The sequence below is a fragment of the Thermobia domestica genome, chromosome 16, assembly GCF_964235325.1.
Source record: "Thermobia domestica chromosome 16, izTheDome1.hap1.1, whole genome shotgun sequence".
Classification (NCBI taxonomy): domain Eukaryota; kingdom Metazoa; phylum Arthropoda; class Insecta; order Zygentoma; family Lepismatidae; genus Thermobia; species Thermobia domestica.
Genome location: NC_137469.1, coordinates 93083715 through 93101179, shown reverse-complemented (window position 1 = coordinate 93101179; position 17465 = coordinate 93083715).

Below are 17465 nucleotides of genomic sequence, written 5' to 3'. Positions count from 1 at the left end.
TGAAAGAGTTTTCAAACAGCAGGTGGTCTCTTGCCCTTTCCAGGCCTTCTCCCCGTTCTGGTTTTATTATTTTCAGAAGAGAAAACCTGTTCTTGTGTTGTCCTCGCGGATCGTTGCTGAGGTTTGCTGGCAGACTCACCAGAAATCATCATTCCAATCTAGTTTCAGTCTTTCTATACAATACATGATTTTGGCTAAATTAATATTTTCTATTGCACAAAACGAGATATTATTTCCTAATTAAAATTCATAATTAATTTTCAGTACATAGAGAAAAAGCTATTTAAATCCAATACTTCCTAATCAGAATTCGCAAATGATGAGAGCTCCTCCGTGGCTATATGGTCAGCGTACGCTTCTCTGGCGCGGGACATCCTGTTCGATTCTCGGCAGGAGCTCATGTAGTTTGGATCCCACTTCTCATATAGCCTCGCTGTTTAAGAGGTCGCTAAATTGAAACCCAATCCAATCGAACATGATGTCTTTCGACTACGAATTTAACATTAAATTTAGTATTTGCATATTAGTCCCCCCCCACACACAGACACAGAGGTCGAGATGGTTATAAAGATGAAGTCACACCTTTAGAATTGCTCATGTTCTGCTATTAAAAAGAGAAGTATAACATGACTTTTAATAGGGTGTGACCAATTCTCGGCAAACTGAAAATGTCACGCTATTTATAAAAGAGAGAGAAAGCAAGAAAAGGGAAAGAAGGAAGGTTAGGGCAACCAACAGCAATGTTACTTCCAGATATACTTTCGGGCACTTGGTTCTCTCAGTCAAATATGAATAAAAATGTCCCCAGTAGCAAAGATAAATCACATTTCACTCTTGTGAAGAACACTTCACCAAATAATGTCCAAGTGCAGCTTTCTGATAGTTTGGAATATACGGTTCTGCGGTGAGTATCTCCCTTTCTCCACGCACATTTGTTTTTGACTGGGTGTTAAGCAAATCGTCAAAGAAATCTTTCCGTCTATTTAAAATGCTATCTGTATCAGTGAAAACTGTTCCATCAGCTTTTTTAATGTATAAGCACGAGGTTGATAGCCTTCCTTAAATCCGTTGATCTCTTTATACATGTCTCGAATGTTTTTATTTTTACTATTATTTTCAAGTTCTTAAATTTTAGCTTTCAAAAAATCGCGTTTCTTTGTTTCGAAGTTTCCCGCCTGATATCGACGAAATTTTGTGTAGTTATTTCATTCGGATTTTTTAGCGAACATAATTTTGCCTGTTTTCTCTTCTCTGCTAGATCGAACCAGTTTGTTCCTACGTATTTCCGTGTACCAATTTTACTTTTGAGAGAGGATGCTTCGTAAGCAAAGAAAAGAATTCAAATGCTGGAATATTTTTCTCCATAATCTTAAGGTTACATCTGTTAACTAAAGAGTATATGACATGCGTCAGATTTCTGTAACGATTCATGTAGTGTTATTGAGATTATCATCATTTTGCTCAAACAGTATTGTTGCGTCATACATAATTGATATTCTTTCTTCATAGTTTTGGGGAAGTCATTTATATTATTATATTATTATAAAACAATTTTAACGTTGATCTTTGTGGATGCCTAATTAGAAATATACCAATTATAAATATGCGTGTATTCAGATTTAAGAATGTGTTCACGGCAGTGATTTGTAATACTGATATGTACAACTACTTCACCTACATCGCCTAATATATAATATACTCCACAACAGTTGATCAGATTCATCTACCGTAATATGAGTTTCATCTCCCTTCTCTAGAATAAGGCGTACTTAGTATTTTGTTTCGAGGGGCTATGCCCAACACAAGGAAGGAAGTCGGAGTGCAATTGCCCATCTGAGTTTGAGAATTAAATATATTTTAATTTATGCATAAATTGAAGTTATAGTGGCAAGAATTGCAGACCGATAAATCCTATATATGATATGATACAAAAACTTATGAGTGAATCTAACCCTTTATTCTATTCATACAAGAAAAAGGAAGCATCCTCTTGGCCTTCCTAACTTCCTTGACTAATTATTCCCCCGGTTTGATTTTCTTTAATTCAAATATTCCCTTCTTTTAAAAATAACTAAACGATATTTTTTTCCCTTTATTATAATAACTAAAGTCCTGTCATGAACACCAGTTTCGCTTATCAACTCCTCTTAGTTTTGGTGTTACTGATGACGGCCGACTTAAATCACAACTGACAACGGTCGATAAAGTATGATAGGCGAAATGAGAGAAAATAACGTCCAGAAAAAGAAACAGAAAAGTAGAAAGGACGAAAGAAAGAACAAAAGAACGCAGTTCTTACATGGAATGAAATTTGACAAATACAGTATTATTTCTGAACAAAGAGCATAAGAAAATGGAAAGTCAATTGCATTCTTAGAAATGGTAAGAAGGATTATTGTTGTACGTGGAATGCGAAAAACTAACAAATTTATTTCGGAGGGGGGGACTTGAGCCCGATAGCCTCCTAAATACGCCTTTGAAGACAATTCTGCTCCTCTTCACAGCATTGTTTTTCAACTTCATAAATATTTTGAACATCGCTTATATATATGAGAACGGTCTTACTCGTCCCAACCAATGTTGAAGACAGATTTGCGCCGATGCGTCCTATCCTTATGCCGTGTAAGCTAAAGGATATGATAATGATAAGAATGAATGAAAAATAGTGTAATGAAGAAAATGGGAGGAAGAAGAACCCCGAGAAACCTCAGACACACTGTGTTTGTCCACCACAGAATCCACTTCGCGCGAGGAAATTCTGAAGTTCAGGAAACACAAATATAACATCAATTTATAATTTTTATTGTGAAGATCCGAGAAAGTAGCTGCACAGAGACTGACTTATATACTTGTTTCTCTTTGACAAAATTACAACTGAAGTCATCAGAGTAGATTGTAATTAATTTCTTAACTGTGACACTGTCATCCAAAGTGTTTACTCTGAGAATTGCTTGAAAAGTCAAGTAAATATATCTCATTTCTGTACACCGAGAATCCACCTGAGATACGATCTTGTGTACGATTACATCAAAAAGCCAATATTTTAAATTGTTCTTCTCTGATTTCTTCTCGGAGTGGTTCAGTATCAAATGCGGGATTCAATTTCTTACATTGATATGATCTAGATTTTATCTTCAAACGGCCGGAAGAATTAATGGTTGTAACTTAGAGAAATGTATCCTACCCGTTTCTTTTGCCATAGGTTTTATAGTCTTAAATCGTACACAGGGTTCCCTTGTGGCTATGTGGATAGCGTACGCGCCTTTGGTATGGGAGACCCGGGTTCGATTACCGGCGGAAACTCATGTGTATCGGAAACTATGTTAAGTTGTAGGCCCAAGGCTCATAGTCTTCTGCTGAATGGGATGCTTAGCTCAAATCCACTCCAATTCGTGTACATTCCATCTTGTTTCAGAAATGCTATGGAGGGATTGCCGACCCTTGTATTTTAATAATCTCTGTGGGACAGATTTGATTTTCAGTCTTAGCGTCCCGTTCATCATCGAGGCTATATGAGAGGTGGACCTACAATTAAACGTGGAATCCGAACCAAATAAGCTCCCGCCAAGAATCGAACCTGGGTCCCTACGCTAACCGCTCATCCACTAGGGAGCTCTTTGTGTGGACTTGAAAATACCCCAGTAACTATACATAAGTCACTAAATTTTTGTATTACCAATAGACTAAATTTTTCTCCTTTCACCAAAGGTGTTTAAAAGATCGCTAAATCCAGATTTTTAAATCTAATTTTAATTTGATCTCTAGAAAGGTTATGAAATATATACATATATATGTCTCGCGTATCGCGCTCCCTCTAGAAGGTTTGGGTCCCCATTTATCGGGATTCCTATACCCCCTTATTGTTAGTACTGATGATATGCCTAGATTTAACGTTGGCTACACAGTCGAACACAAACAAATTGTAGGCAATATCAATTTTGAAAATGCACTTGGAGAGTTTCTAAGCGAACAAATTATTATATTGAGTGCTTGAACTCACCTTGAATAAATTTAACTGTGGCGTGAACAGCTGATAGCGTAGTAACCCAATAACGTGCTTGGGACAATTCGTATTGTATGCATTCTGTTTATAATATAATAGATTTGATCATTATAATATGCTCATCTGGCAACCCTTAGCTTATAAGTCGATTTTGTATAAGTCTTCACGATTGTGGTATAAGATAAGCTAGAGAGAACAATACCGTGGCAAACAACACCGAAATGGAGTCATGGCAAACAACACGTAATAACTAACTAACTAACTAACTCTATGGCCTATGGAACCCGGAGGTTCAGTGCCGCGTTCACAAAAGCTCTCCACTGACTTCTATCCTTAGCTAATTGCATCCAGTTTCTACTTTGTATTCCTATCTCTGCGAGATCCATCTTAATATTATCCTCCCATCTGCGCCTAGGTCTTCCTAATGGTCGTTTTCCTATGGGTCTACCAGTCAAGACTTTGAAAGCATTTCTACTTTCTTCCATTCTAGCTACATGACCTGCCCACCTAAGCCTCCTAGACTTGACGACCCTAACAATGTTGGGTAAACCGTATAAACTATGTAGTTCCTCGTTATGAAGCTTCCGCCATTCCCCATTCTCGTTCCTCTTGGGTCCGAATATTCTTCTCAGGATCCTGTTCTCAAATACTTTCAGTCTATGTTCTTCCCTCAGAGTAAGCGACCATGTTTCGCAACCATACAGAACAACAGGCATGATTATCGTTTTATATATTTTAAGCTTCAAATTCCTCGACAGAATTCGCGACGACAAGAGATTTTGAACCGAATAGTAACACGAATTCCCTGCTTTTAGTCGACATTTAATTTCTTCATGAATATGATTTTCGTCTGTTAATATTGATCCTAAATATTTGAAAGTATCCACTTTATCAAAAGTATTATTTAATATTTTAACGCCTCCACAATTTGCCGTATTGCGGTCCCGACGCACTTCCATGTATTTAGTTTTCTCTGCATTTACTTCTAAACCCATGTCCCTGCAAGCGTTTAATAAGATCTCTGCATTTCTTTCTATTGTTCTCCTATCATCCCCTATTAAATTTACATCATCAGCATATGCCATAACCTGGTGAATGCCGTTCAACTCTAGGCCCTGGTTGCTATTTTTGATTTTCCTTATGGCGTATTCCAGCACAAAGTTAAATAATAATGGGGACAACGCATCTCCTTGTTTCAGGCCATTTTCGACGTGGAAGCTCGTGGACAAAAATTTTCCTACCCGGACTTTACTTTGGGATTCACTTAAACATATCTTAATTAAACTAATTAGCTTTCTCGGTATTCCAAGTTCTGTAAGAACGTTGTATAATGTTTCTCTCCTAACCGAGTCGTAAGCCTTCCTAAAATCAATAAATAGTTGGTGTACCGGGGTATTGTATTCTCACTTCTTTTCGAGTGTTTGGCGAATGGTAAATATTTGGTCGATAGTTGATCGATTTCGTCTAAATCCGCACTGATAATCTCCAATAATTTCATGTGTGTATGAGGTCAATCTTGCTAACAGAATATTTGAAAGGATTTTATAGGATGTTGACAGAAGAGAAACATCCTATAAACATCCTTCTGTCAACATCCTATAAACAACACGTAATAGCAATTTGAAATTTTACATGGTTTAGGAGATGTGATAATGAATGTTAATGTTGGCAATACTGCTAAAAGTCGTGAAATTAGGAGAATATGTAGTAATCACGACTCCCAAAAACTGTTGGTCAAGTGTCAAAAGTACGAAAACAAACAACGATCGTTTTAAAAATTTCTCGCAACTACGTCATTTTAAGAAGTATTGCCAACTGTAACAAGTATAGTGTAATGTCCAAGAGGTCGGGCACCAGAAAAATATAACTTCAGTGCAGAAAGGGGACAATCACTCCAGCAAATAACAAGAACATTCATTTTTAACAGTTATAAATTCATCAAAATTAACATATAAAAACAAACAAATTATCTCATTGCGTTAGAGCATGTACGATTTATTGAACTTTTACATCATGTCTCTCCGGTCTTCATAAAATAACCAACTTTTTTTTTTAACATATACTGAGTAAACGTTAATGTTATTTTAAATGGTTACCTCGTTCAAACCCTCAAATATCTGGGCGATGATTTGATTACTTTCTATTAATTACTTTTAGTTTGTTGCTTGATATTCATAAATACTTTCTTTCTGTATGCTTTTTACTAGACTATCCAGTTATTTGATGATAATACAAACAGAGTTCGGTGTTTTCCGTTTGGCAGATTTGTCAATTGGCAGATTTGGTAATTGGCAGATTTGGTCATTGGCAGATTTGGTAATTGGCAGATTTGGTCATTGGCAGATTTGTCAATTGGCTGATTTGTCCATTTTCACGATTGGCGCATATGGTCATTTTCGCGTTTGGCAGATTTGGTAATTGGCAGATTTGGTAATTGGCGGATTTGTCAATTGGCAGATTTGTCCATTCTCGTCATTGGCGCATTTAGTCATTTTCGCGTTTGGCAGATTTGGTATTGGCAGATTTGGTAATTGGCAGATTTGGTAATTGGCGGATTTGGTAATTGGCAGATTTGGTAATTGGCGGATTTGTCCATTGGCTGATTTGTCCATTTTCACAATTGGCGCATTTGGTCATTTTCGGGTTTGGCGCATTTGGTAATTGGCAGATTTGGTAATTGGCGGATTTGTCATTTGGCGGATTTGTCCGGGTCCCAAAGGAAAGAGGTAGATAGGAGGTTAGCAAAAAAAAAAGTATTTAGACAGCGCTGTGATCGCCAAAAAATCACGCAAAAATAGGAGCTGAAAAGTTGCTTCAGTGGATCTGGGTAGTCTACAAAGTAGAGAGAGGCAGTTCGTGGCAGTTAAAGCAAAACCGCTATCGTGAGGAGACAACAAAGAGAGACAACCCTAGAGGAAATAAAGTTAATTGTGAAATTGCATGGGGAAGGTAAAAGTTACCGAGAAATTGGCCGTATAGTGAACAAGTTACCTTGCACTGTTGGTTATATTATAAAGAAACACAAAACAGAAGAAATACTACAAAATAAACCGCAAACAGGCCGACCAAGGAAGCAAAATCCTCGTCAAGAAAAGTACATCATTAGAACTGTGAAGAAAAATCCACGAACAAGTGCAAGACAGGTGGCTACATCACTCACCCAAAACATGCAAGTCAATGTTACACCTCAAACAGTAAGAAATACGCTTAAAACAGCAGGTTTTCGGGGATGTGCAGCTAGGAAAAAAACATATATTTCTCAGACAAACAGAAAGAAAAAACTAGAACTTGCAAAGAAATGCCAAAATGAACCTGTAGACTTTTGGAACAACGTGATTTTCACAGGTCAAACTAAAATCAACGCATTTACAAGTGGTGGCTACAAACATGTGTGGCGAACGATGAATAATGCATTCAGAAAACAGAATATTGTTCCAAGAGTTAATCATAGCAGCAGTTCAGTGATGGTGTGGGGATGTGTAAATGCTAAGGGAGTGGGAAATATCCATGTTATTGATGGTATTATGACTGCGAGAATATATTTGGAGATCTTAAAATCAAACTTAAAGGATAGCGCGCAGAAACTTCGCTTGGGTGATAAGTGCATGTTCCAACAAGATAACGACTCCAAAAACGGAGCTTACGATGTTCGCCAATGGATCCTTTACAATGCATTCCATTATCTGGAAACTCCACCGCAATCACCAGATTTGAATCCACTGGCGAACTTATGGTTTAAACTAAAGAAAATTATCCGTAAACGCAACCCTACCAGCAGAGAACAGTTAGCTCAGTATGTTTGACAGGAATGGGTCCAATTTGATTTCACAATTTGTCGTAAATACATCAATTCAATGTCGAAATGTCTTCAAGCAGTGGTCGCAGCTAAAGGGTTTCAAATGAAGTACTGAGAGGTCCTCTTGTTTTCATTTTGTAGCTTTTTTATGTTCATTTTTCGTTTGTGTCCAAATACTTTTTTTTTTTGTTGTTGTACTGTCAACAGTTGTTATCTTTCGTTCGATATTATAATGTATAATTTTCATATTTTTTAATATGTATACATGCAAATAAAAGACCGTATTTGCCCCTTGTTTCCAACATACAATCCAATCTTGTTGTTATGTACGCTGCAAAGTAGCGGCTCTTTTGTTTTTGTACAAGGTGTCCGAATACTTTTTTTACCCACTGTAGGTCTTGTTCAAAACCTCTACACTCGGAAAATGTCAAAACGCTCACATAAATAGTGTTAGCTCCACACAATTGGACAAATCTCCCATATCCATGAATAGCTATAACCCCACAATCAAAACTCCCATTCAAGAAATCTCAAAATGCGCACACTGTAGGTACAGCAGTAACCCTTTAATCCGTCACCTTTGGGACTGGGAGTACAGTCGGAATACAAAAAGGTCGGATTATCAGAAAATACAAAAAAAATACGGATTTACAGTAAAATAAACAATTTCTGAACTCAAAAATGACTGTATTATTCTCTACAGTAGAAACAAATTAACAGTAAGCACTAAAAACTGCACAGTACTGTACAGAAAACACGCACAACGAAAGAAACAATGCAAGAGATGACGGAACACTAAAATGGATATGTGGTAACAGAATGTAAACAATGCCGCAACGGTAGTAAACGACAATGGGTCTCGTGAGTCAGCGACGAGTCGGGAGAAGTTCGGCTCGAGCACGGTCGGATCAACCGGAGTGGCGGACCAGCCGAGGGCGGACGAGAAGGGTTCTACTGTAATAACTCCCACACATAACAATGGTCACAAACCCCACATGAATGGACAAAATCCCACACGCAGAAATTACCACAATTGCCACATGAATGGACAAAAAACTCACATGATTGGAGAAATTCTCCACACTTCGAAACGATCATGGCTCTACTTTTTGTGTTTCACACAATGAAAAATAAAAAAAAAAAAAAAAAAAAATAGAAAACGCTCATAAACGCTTATGAACTAAAGTAGACAAGGTGATAAGTGCAGGAAATCCCCATATATCAAAATGGGCATAACCTGACATACATATGAAAATAATCTCACACATCTAAATGACTATAACCTCCACACCGCGAATCAGACATAACACCCCATACACATAAACAAGTCCTCCACACGTTGAAATGGTCTTAACTCCCACACGAATGGACAAAACCTTTAAATAAATCTACCAAACCATCACACATCGAAACTGTCAAAGCCCATACGTTGAATTGGTCGTATCCCCACAGAAATGGACAACATCCTCACACGTCGAAATTGTCTTAAGCCCCTACACACATGGACAAAACCCTTACTCGTCGAAAGAATCATAACACACCTTAACCCCTACATATCTTCCACACGAATGGAGAAAACCACCACACTCCGAAACCAACATAACTTGATGTAAAAATATGCTTGAAGAATACAGGGGAAATAACAGTGAGTGTCATTTTCATCCTTCTCGGATATCAGCCTTTTAAAGTTTGAAATACTAGACCTGCATCTCATCTATGTTCATTCCAGGGGCGGATCCAGAGGGGGGCGATCGGGGCGATCGCCCCCCCCCCACAAGAGGAAACTTTCTTATTTTATATATAAATAAACCCATCCATAACAAGTTTGGAGCTCTTAAAAGTAGCAGTATTACCGCCGACCGCCCCCCCCAGAAGTCCGTCCTGGATCCGCCCCTGGTTCATTCTAGAGATGGAAAGAACATTTCAGTGAAAGTAAAGTATCCAATTCCAGAACCAAGACTCGGATATTTGGATCTAGAACCGAGAATCGGGGATCCGTTTCCAGAACTGAGAATCCGGTATTCGTTACCTGAGACTGAAGTATTTCAGGATTCGGTTCTAGTCATCCCTTGTTCATTATTAATGATGTATATCATAGAGTGTTGCGTGGCTAGAGTGTCACTGGAATCAAAACACAACTATCAAATCGTAATTGTTACCGTTCTTATTCATAAGGAAATGGACTTCCAAAGTTTATTCAGCAAATGCTATTAGAATCATCGTTCTTCCACCTTTCGTGCTTTTTAAGAACATATTTTGCATGAACTCCAAACTTGTCTCTTGTCTGTAACAAATATATATATGTCCAGAAACCTAATGTAGTAGTCTACTGATTGACGCCATAAAATAAAAATCGTTAAAAATGGACTTCCCTCGTTTTTCCCGCGTACTTTTCACTTTTAAATACAACAATTTTTGTACTGTACAGTTTGTTTGTTTGTTTTTCTTTTTCATATTTGTAAAGGAAAGAAAGTTGAGAATGAGAATTTTATCTGTACTTTCTCTACCCCATCAGGATGCCGCGGTCGGCAAGAGGGATTGCCGCCGTCGACGGTGGCAGGCCGCCGGTAGGCAGCCGGCACCCGTCCGCGGCGGCACGACGATCTACTTGTTCAAAATTGCCGACCTTTTGCCGAACCGGCAAGCGGTCGAAAATCGTAAAAAAAAAAAAAGCCCTTTGCCGACTGCTGCCGACCGCCAGAGTCGGCAAAACAGTCGGAAAGAGGACCCTCTGCCGACTCCTTATGCCGGCCTCTTTTCGACGGTGGCGCCGGCGCATTTACTGCACCTTTACCGCTGTTTGCCGACTGCTCGGCAAGGCAATTTTCCGACGGCGGCACCGGCGCATTTAATGCTCATTTCCGGCTGTTTGCCGACTGCTCGGCAAGGCAACTGTTCGACGGCGGCGCCGGCGCATTTCATGCGCCTTTCCGGCGGTTTGCCAACGCTGGAAAGGACCTCTTTTCGACGTCGGCATCCCGATTCTCCACAGGCGGCATCCGACTTCTTGCCGCCGTCGAAAAGTGGCCCTTTGCCGACTGGAAATCAACGCTTCAGGAAGGCAAAATTTTCATCAGCTTTTACACTAATCTTGCCTAAGTCTTCCTCCATGCTATGATTTCTCGACAAGGAGCACCCTAGGAAGTTCTTGAAGTATAATACTTGCATTTTTTTGTGTGTCCCAGTATAAAATTTGTTCCTTTTTGCTTTTTTGCAGCACTTTCAGCCAAAAAACAAGAAATTGAATCGGACATGGAAGTATTATATACTTTCAGAACTAGCAATTGTGCCCTTCATGAGAAATCATAGCACGGAGGCAAACTTAGGCAAAGCTAATAATGAGCAGCTAATAATGAACGTTAAGAATAATTCAATTAACATGTCTGTGCGCCTAATGTGAAAAACTTATAACAGTCAGTACATTTTCCCCCTGAAAGCACATCTTTCACTATCACGACCACTAGGAACAACACTGTTCTATGCAATCAAAATTTGCTAGTTGCAAACGCTTTCTTCGGAAAAAAAAAAAAAAAAAAAAAACGCAGCAATCCGTCGGAATACGGTCTTTTTAGGTTGTCGTTTTCCCATCAACTATTGGAAAAGGATTTTAAACGTCAATGATTTTCTAAATTTTTTAAAGTACAGGGGTCACACTCCCAATGGAAAATGAGATTTAAATAAAAATTAATGAAGTAAAAATTATAAATAAAAATACTGTAATAAAAGGTATGTGGTGGCGGAGAGATTCAAACCGAGCCTACACGAAAAAAAAAAAAAATGGTTACTAGTAAACAAGAAAAAGGTGGACAGTAACCAAGTTAGTTTGTCAATATATGGAAAACGGAGACGTGTGTCCAAGCAGCCAAGCCAAAAAGGTTAACGAGAGAAGGTGATAGCAACCTTGCGTTACAGGTTATTATTGCTAGGTTACAGTGTAATAACTCACAGGGGTACGCTAACCGATCACGTAGTTACCACTATCTATCATAGCCTGTAACCGGTAACCTAGTTAGTATGTTGGAATAACTAGGTTACACTAGGGAATAACTCGGTATAACTAGGTTACATAGGGTAACCTAGTTAGTATGTTGGAATAACCGACTGCTCGGTTAATGAAACAGGGTGCATCAACTGCAGTAACCGAGTATTTTGGTTAATATAACGTATTCAATTACTTAAAGTAACCCATTTACTGGGTTAAAGTAATACGGTAGGACAAAAGTATAACCAAGTAGATCGGTTCATATAACAAATTAAATTATTTAAGATAACATATTTACTCGATTAATGTAATAAGGTAGGGCAAATGTTTAACCGAGTAGATCGGTTAATTTAACCTGTTCAGTTAATTGAAATAACCCGTTTACTCGGTTAATGTAATAGGGTAAGTTTCCTAGTAACCGAGTATCTCGTCTAATATAACCTCCTTTATTAGTTGAAATTTGTTATAACCTCTTTTGCTTTGTTGTCCATATATTGACAAAGTTTCCAGGGTTAAAATTGTGTTTAATCTTTCTGAAGGTTAAAATTTTATGCCCAATTCAGAACTGTTCTCGCTTTATAATTTTTGAACCACTTAACGTAGCGATGTGAAACTAACGTTTATGTACAAAACTAAATTTTTCTCTAGTTTATAAAACCACATAAAGTGACGTACTTATTTTCAATATGAATCCGAGGACGGTGTCTTATACAGAAAGGTAAAAGCATTGTTTAGAACGATTCAGAATGAATAATTGGAAACGTTAATTAATAATAGTATAGAAAAGGATTATCATTGCAATGCGAAATGGTAATTCCTTAATTTCCTATAGTAATTTCTGGTTGTATAAAAGCAATCAATAAAAATCTCGCGACTGTTTGACAGCAGTGTGTAACAATGAAGTAATGTATCTAGTGGCTTTTCAAATTTAGCTGGAAAGGGGACAAAATTGTGCACCGACATAAGAGTTTCTTTAGTATATTAGTATAATTATAACTTATTAAAAAGCGTGCGTTTCTCAAAGTCATAGGGACAAGTGCACATTGCCTTCCCCAAACGACGCACCTGAATATAGCTAAATGGATCATTTTTTTCTTGGCTGGAAAGCTCATTCCAGTTTCTTGAAACATCGAAACATTCCAACAATGTCTTCCTCAAATCTACAACAGAATACTCTTGCAAAATATATATATAGGTGGGTCACTACGAAAGTTTTGAGATGTGAAATAACTTACATACTTAAAATCAATTTAACACTTACATTTTCTCAAAGTATCCACCATTACACTCTACATACTTTTGTATCCTCGAAAACCACTTTTGGAAGCAGTGTTACCAGTCTTTTTCTTCAAGTGTTGAAAGTTCATTCTCGTAAGCCACTATAGTTTCTTCAGGGCTGCAAAATCTCTTCCCATGCATGCGGTCTTTGATCCTGGTGAACAGAAAAAAGGGGCCAGGTCAGGGCTATACGGCGGATGAGTCATAAGTTTGACCTCCGTAGATTCTAAAAACTGAATTGTGATGTTGGCCGTGTGTGGAACACTTTTGTTAGGCAAACAGTAGTGTACCACTGAGCAGTAACAGTCCTTTGTTCTTCAAGTGGAACAGTTGCAACATGGCCAGATTTGAAGAAAGTTGCGACCATCTTCTTCCCCACACTTCGCTGTCGCTTCACTTTCGTGGGTGGATTTTCGTCTGGAAAGATCCAAACTGTAGACTGGCGTTTATTTTCAGAGTCAAATTGATAGATCCAAGTCTCATCACCAGTAACAATGTCAGAGACGCGTCGAGAATTGATTCCATCAAATCCTGCAAGCATTTCTTCACATCATTCCACACGCATGCGCTTTTGCTGTTCAGTCAAAGTGTGAGGCACCCAACGAGATGAAACCTTCCTGAACCAAAGATGATCATGAAGAATTTTTGTTACTGCTGGCGATCCAATGTTCACTGTAGATTCAATGTCCTTGAAAGTTGTTCGAGGATTTTCTCGAATCGTTTGTTCTACAGCGGCAATGTTTTCATCTGACACAGCTGCTGCCGGACGTCCAGCTCTCTCTTCATCTTAAAGCGATGTCCAGCCTCTTCTGAATTCACCAAACCACCGAAAAATTGTAGCACAGGAAGGAGCACGGTCCCCAAATGCTCCCTGCAAACGGTCAAGGCTTTGTGTCTCGTTCAAACCACTTTTGAAATCGTAAAGGATCATTGCCCGAAAATGTTCCCTTTCGAGTTCCATTCTAGACAGCCGAATACTGCTCACATCAACAAACAAGTGAAGGCGATACGACCACGCCAATAAGCGAGGCGAGTTGAAACTTGCTTCGCTTCTTAGCTCTGGATACCACTACCGAACGCAATTGTTGGAATTCTAATACTGTGCCACAACAATGCGTATCTCAAAATTTTTGGAGTGACCTTCGTATATATATATGTCTTCTAATCTAATATAAATAAAAAGTTTTTTGTGTGTGTGTATGTCTGGGTACGGCCTGGGGCACTAGCGGATCCAGAAGGATCGTTTGGAGGGGGCGGTTCGCTTCCTGGATAGTGTTGCCACGAGACGAGACGAGACGAGACTTTAGGCTGTCTCGTCTCGTCTCGTGCAAAGCATGTCTCGTCTCGTGTTTCGTCTCGAAAAAATGTGCTCGTCCCGTCTCGTGTCTCGTCTCGAGACGTTCTGTCCCGTCTCGTCTCGTCTCGTTTGTCTCGTTTTGTCTCGTCTTGTCTCGTAAAAATATAGCAGCATACCATGAGAACTAAAGTAAAATGTAGCAGGCTGCACCATGCTAATCAAGATACAACTAAGTCACAAGTATTACCAAGAACACACAAGACAAGAAATGTCACGGTAGCTACACCGTGAAGCCTTCACCTCTGGTGTATGTGGTAGTCGGTTCGATCTCGGTTAGTGCCATGTGAGCTTTGTGGTGGACAAAAACTGAATGTGTGTGGGGACCGCGGTGGCTCAGTGGTAGAGCGTTAACCTCTGGTGCTTGGGGTCTCGGGTTCGATCCCAGCCCCGCCAAGTGAATTTTTGTGGTGGACAAACACCGTGTACGTGGGTTTTCTCGGGGTTCTCCCGTTTCCTCTCACTTTCTTCATTCCACCATTTCAATCATTACTCATCATCACTGTCTCCTTTAGCCTAACCGGCATAACCGTGGGACGTAAAACTCAAAGATTTCATTTCATTTTTCGAATGTGTGTGTATTCTCAAAGTTCTCGAAGTGTAAGTGAGAGATACCACTTTGTTCATTCCACTAATTTTCCCACCATCGTCCATTCGGCCAAAGTTGACTAAAGGTCTTAAAAATAAATTCAAATAAGCTCACAAGGCAAGGACAAATGATTTACAAGATAATATATCTCTGCTGTTAGTTGTCTGAGGCTTCTCGACCCTTGCTTCTTTTTTTTACATTCTAAAACATTGAAAATTGTTTTACCAGTTTCAATACACGAGCATACAGTAAATTGCTCATAGGTACGTCGAAGATGAAGACACTAATTTAAATAATGTTTACACGACAAGCAAAGTTCGATGTAAAGGTGTCACCACCCCCGACACTATCGTATTATATCAGCCCACTTGCTTTATAGTGTCTGTATATATATATATATATATATATATATATATATATATATATATATATATATATATATATATATATATATATATATATATATATATATATATATATATATATTTGGTCTAGGAATTAATTCGTGCGGGTGGACAAGAGATGGCGCAACGAACGGAGCGTCCCACAGTTCCGTGTATCCACACATGTGTTGCAAACCCCTGTCATCGCGTATCGTTCGTAGTATAGGGCAGTGTACTAAAGCGTCAACAACACCAGTTTGTAGTTAAGTGAACATGGCGCAATTTGTGCCTGATAAATTGTTTTTGCGGGGTGTCCTGCTGCATTACTTTAACATGCAGAAAAGTGCGACTGAAAGTCATCGTATTTTGGTGGAAGTGTATGGTGACCATGCTCTAGCTGAGCGAACGTGTCAGAAGTGGTTTGCACGGTTTAGAAGTGGTGATTTCGGCTTGGCAGACCAAGAGCGAGCTGGACAGCTAAAAAAATTTCAAGACGAAGAATTGACAGCATTGCTCGAGCAGGGTTCGTGTCAAACGCAGGAACAACTTGCAGCAGCATTAGGCGTTGATCAAACAACAGTCTCCAAACGCTTGAAAGCAATGGGAATGATTCAATGATGTCACATTGGATTCCACATGAATTGAAAGACAGAGACGTTGAAAGACGAAAAACCATTTGCGAATTGCTGCTTCAACGACAGAGCAGAAAGGGGTTTCTGCATCGAATTATTACGGGTGATGAGAAGTGGATCCATTACGAGAACCCTAAACGAAAAAAGGCCTGGGTGAAACAAGGTGAACCAGGTCCATTACAACCAAAACGAGATATTCACTGTGCAAAGGTTATGCTGTGCATATGGTGGGATATGAAAGGTGTGGTGTACTATGAGCTGCTGCAACCGGGTGAAACTATGAATGGAGAACGTTATCGACGACAATTAATGCGTTTGAAGCAAGCTCTGGCCAGAACACGACCAGAATGGGAGAACAGACATGATAAACTTATTGTTCAACATGATAACGCTCGCCCACATGTCGCAAAACCGGTCAAAACCTATTTAGAAAATGTCGGATGGGAAGTTTTACCCCACCCGCCGTATTCACCAGACGTTGCTCCTTCGGACTACTACTTGTTCGATTGCATGAACAACGATTTGATTGGACAGCGGTTTACTTCTTCAGAAGATATCGAAACATGGGTCTCTGACTGGGTCGCTTCCAAGGATGAGGACTTCTTTCGCCACGGAATCCGTACATTGCCTGACAGATGGGCGAAAGTGGTGGCTAGCGATGGACAATATTTTTCTTAAGGTATTTATGTATTTTGTGTTTGTACTACAGCTTCAATGTGTGCGTACCAACCGCACGAATTAATTCCTAGACCAAATATATATATATATATATATATATATATATATATATATATATATATATATATATATATATATATATATGTATATATATATATATATAGAGAGAGAGAGAGAGATGGAAAGATATATAGATAAATAGAGAGATAGATATGTTTGTGCACTTTGATTTCATATATTCCAGCCTTTAGGCTTCACAGTGTTAACCCATAACAATTCAAAAACTACTTTCCATTTGAGCATGTTTAGATTTGTTGCATTTTTTTTTAAAAGAAAGCTCGGAACCAAATAATTTTATTGAGTAATGGAAAGTATTTGATTGAAATTTTATATGTTACTGCACAGTAAGCTCTACTTAAAGTGCCATAGTAATGGGAGCTGAACGACACATCGGACGAAAGAATGCTTGGGGCCAGTCTTCACCTCCATGGTTCAAATCTGTTCCCATAACGGCGGAGTGTGTGCTACTATGTGGTGGTTGCCCCGTTTGTGTAACAAACTCATGACAGTACACCCAGATTAGCTAGTGGCTAAAAAAAGTTGTTTTTTGGGTGGCCATTTTGGATTAAAGTTTATATATCGTCGTGATCTATTCGCAATCATATAACGTACATCTTCATACCAAGCCGAGCGATCTGCGGCGATAGACCATAGCTTGAAGGCCCCGGGTTGAGTCCTGAAAGGGTCATGTGTATGGATTTTAACAACAT